The following is a 3566-nucleotide window of genomic DNA, read 5'->3' as shown; positions in this document are numbered from 1 at the left end:
GATCGTCCAGTGCTTCTTAGTATCATCTACACTATTGAACTATCGTCTAGTTCTTCTAAGCATCGTCTACACGATTGAGCTCACATACAGGTAAACGATTGAAGATTTTGAAGTCTAAAGGATATCATCTTCCCTGAGTCTTGAAGTGAATTAGACCGTTTATGTCGAGTAGTTTGGGCATGCAAAAAAGAGAATTATAGTTAATTTGGGGCACAACATGTTGTCATTGTCATCAATTAACCCAAAATTTTCTTAGTTCTATAGGATTATAGTGTATGACGATAGTTGTACAATGTCAAAAAGGAATATATAGTGACATTTTTTCAATGTCAAGAATATATGAACAGTGACAATTTTCAATGTCATGCAATTCTGAAGTATGCCTAATGTTTTATGTCAAAAAATATTCTATCATGACATATTTTTATTCACAAAATTTCAAATCTTTACACCTTTGTATTGTTACTAAAATACATTTTTTATAGTTTTTTTTTAACCCTGTCATTAGATATATGATCGTCACAATGAATTGATGCTATCTAACCACAAGAAAAACAAAAATATAAAATAGTCATTAAACTGATAATAATTTTATATAAAAGATCGACTAATAGCTATTGATGATAAAGGTTTTACAAGAAGCCACAACTGAGTACATTTGACTACATGTTTAGCCACTACCCTACAAAAAATCTTATAAACATATAATTTGCTCCATGGTTTCATAGTTCCAACAGATTCTTACAAAAACCTGTTAAGAAAACCAATTATGAAGTTTAGGGTTCAACTATATTCATCAATATTGACAATAATAACATTATAAGAAGTTTTTTTACCTTTCCAATGTCAACAATTTTTTCAATGCATCAATCTTACCCGAAACATAGAGTTTATAACCTATACCCACAAGTATGAACACCAATAATCAAATTGGATAAATATTTCACATTTAGAGCAGTGATGTGACAACATTTACCCACAATACATCCATGTCAACCATCATAACAAATATTCAATAAAATTCTCCAAAACAGTAGCAAACATGTAATATGTGGCAATAAATAGCATCCTTAAAGAATGAACAAAAAGAAGAAACGTAAAAATTTCTCACAAACAATATACAATCAATAGTGAAATTTAATTTCTTTTCTTTTTTTTTTTGGGGGTATACAAATGAAAAATGTAAAGACATCGTCACATACCTATTGGGCAACAATAAGTTGCTTGCATCACAAAAGAGATCCCTTCAACCTATACATTTCTTTATATATTCATCACATCATATTTTCCTAATAAAAAATTTCAATACTCAACTTAGTCTAGATATATAACAATGTAAGTGTAACTTTAACATGTCATACAACCACTTGATAACTCATTAGTATGTTGATCTTATTTCTCCCTACTATGTGAATTGATATAAAGTGAATTTACATCAAAATGTAGTCCAAAAAGCAACAAAAAAAAAAAAAACCCAAGTACCACATGTCATGCAAAATATATGTGCGATCCTATAAATTCAACCCATTCAGAATTATCGTTGAATTTATTTCTAGATCTTTTGAGACCTTCTTAACTTCTTTATCACAAATTTTAACATTAAAAATAATGTGTACTATCACATATAATATCTTCAATTGAAAAGACATTACCTTTTTATTGTCAGTAATTACTAAATGTTGTGGACATAGTAAATGTGAACCTACTTCCTGAGATAGTATGTTGGCCCTGCCTTTGATGGTACGAGAATTGAACAATCACCGTCAACCACTACATCAATGGACCTTTTGTTAAATTTTATATTATTGAATAATTCGAGATAATTTAAAGTACAAAGAATTACAGAATAAATAGACTCTAGTAGACCCAACAAAGGAAGGAAATAGAAAAAGAAAATATTAATATAGAAAATAAAAAATAGGAATAAACTCTAATTTCCTTTTAACACCCTCCTTAGAGTTCAAGGTGGTAGTTCGACGAACAACTTGAGTTTGCAAAAATAACTTCTGAAACAAATCAACAGATATGGGATAGAAACAGAAACCCACGAAGAACGAAAACATAAAGTAGGCTAGAAATAGAAACCCACGAAAAATGGAAACAAAGACTTCTAGGCTAGAAACATAGACCTTCATCTTGAGATATATAACAAAACCTACAACAACTTCTAGGTTGAAAACAAAGATCCTTATAGAGAGATCTAAAACAAATCTCAATGACCGATTTGCAAATGGAACAAAGACCTCTATGAAAAAAAGAGATTTGCCATAATCGCATAAACCAAATTGAACCAACTTAAACCAAAACTAATTAAAGTGAACCAAACTGAAACCGGTTTGATTGAACCAAGTTGAACTAGGCTGGATTTAACTAATCAGAACCAGACCAAAGTAATTGAACCAAACCAAATCAAAATGAACCAAACTGGATTTTTTTTAAAATTGAACCGGACCAAGCCGGTGAACCAAAATTAAACCGATTTTGAGTCACTTCAAAAATTGAACCAGTGTTTCGTGAAACCTTCTGTTCGGCAGAGACCCACGACATTGATAAGTTCTTGGGAAGAAATGGTACCCACAGCAGAGGATGGAACGACAACAGGATGATGACGGCGCTGGTGAAAAAAATATGAACGGATCTGAGCAAGTAGGGGTGAGGCAGTGCAGGTCTGTGGTCTTCAGGGCTGTGCATGGTGGAGGAGGCTCGACGAGAACGAAGCTATATCACGACCGGCGACTGGAGCACCCGGACCTGTGGCAAAATCAGCTGGACTGGGCTGATTGAAGGAGTGACTCAGATCTTGGCACGACTGGGAGGCGTGATGGTAATCTGGTCGTGCAATGAAACAAATATGGGACGAGACTTGGGTAAGATTTACGAACAGAAACACAAAGACCCACGATTTAAGATGGACAGAGGAGTTGAGAGCAGAAAATCCTTGCGATAATGGGCGATGCGGTCTGCCTCCATCGTTGTTGATCAACGTAGGCAGAGAACTAACAACTTTCATGGTTAGGATTTAATGAGATCAAATTTAATGCTCTGATACGATATTAAATTGTATATTATTAAATAATTTAGAGTACAAAGAATTAAAGAATAAATAGACTCTAGTATATCCAACAAAGGAAAGAAACATAGAATGAAAATATTAATATGGAAAATACAAAATAAGAATAAACTCTAATTTCCTTTTAATAAGAATGAATAAACTCTATCTCTAGAAATACTTCTTTCTTCGCTTACAGAGTTCTACAACTGCTTTCCCTCTCAGGAGGCTAGTGTTGGAGGTGATACCCTAAATCTCGTACGGCCCTATAATTTGTAAACCTTGTATGAACAAACATATCTGTGATTAATAATATTTGATATTTTATTCACTTTGTCTATAAAATATATGATAGTTTAGTTGCATTAACCACAAACCAATAAACTAACATTAACCACAAACCAATAAACTACCATCCAAGGTTATCGTTGTAACTTAAACATGTATGTGGAGACATACAGGTGGATCATGTTTAAGTGAAAACTTAAATAGTCTGTAGTATATGGATAAGGCTAGG

At 32.8% G+C, this 3566-nt stretch overlaps 1 long non-coding RNA gene across 2 annotated transcripts; it reads right to left on the bottom strand.

Annotated features, from left to right (window-relative positions):
• Positions 1-553: 553 nt before the first annotated feature.
• LOC150037710 (uncharacterized) lies at positions 554-3021 on the bottom strand. 2 transcript variants are annotated; one of them, XR_016527858.1, is made up of 3 exons: positions 2521-3021; positions 837-1770; positions 554-751 (listed from the first exon to the last, which is right to left on the bottom strand). It is a non-coding gene; the product is annotated as an uncharacterized LOC150037710 (long non-coding RNA). The 2 variants fall into 2 exon arrangements; XR_016527860.1 differs by having other exon boundaries at positions 2575-3021.
• Between the last annotated feature and the right edge of the window lie 545 nt (positions 3022-3566).

Source organism: Benincasa hispida, chromosome 2 (genome assembly GCF_027475165.1).
Source record: "Benincasa hispida cultivar pf3 chromosome 2, pf3_genome.v1.1, whole genome shotgun sequence".
NCBI lineage: Eukaryota > Viridiplantae > Streptophyta > Magnoliopsida > Cucurbitales > Cucurbitaceae > Benincasa > Benincasa hispida.
Note: the sequence above shows the minus strand (reverse complement) of the source record. Positions and strands in the feature narration are given on the sequence as shown.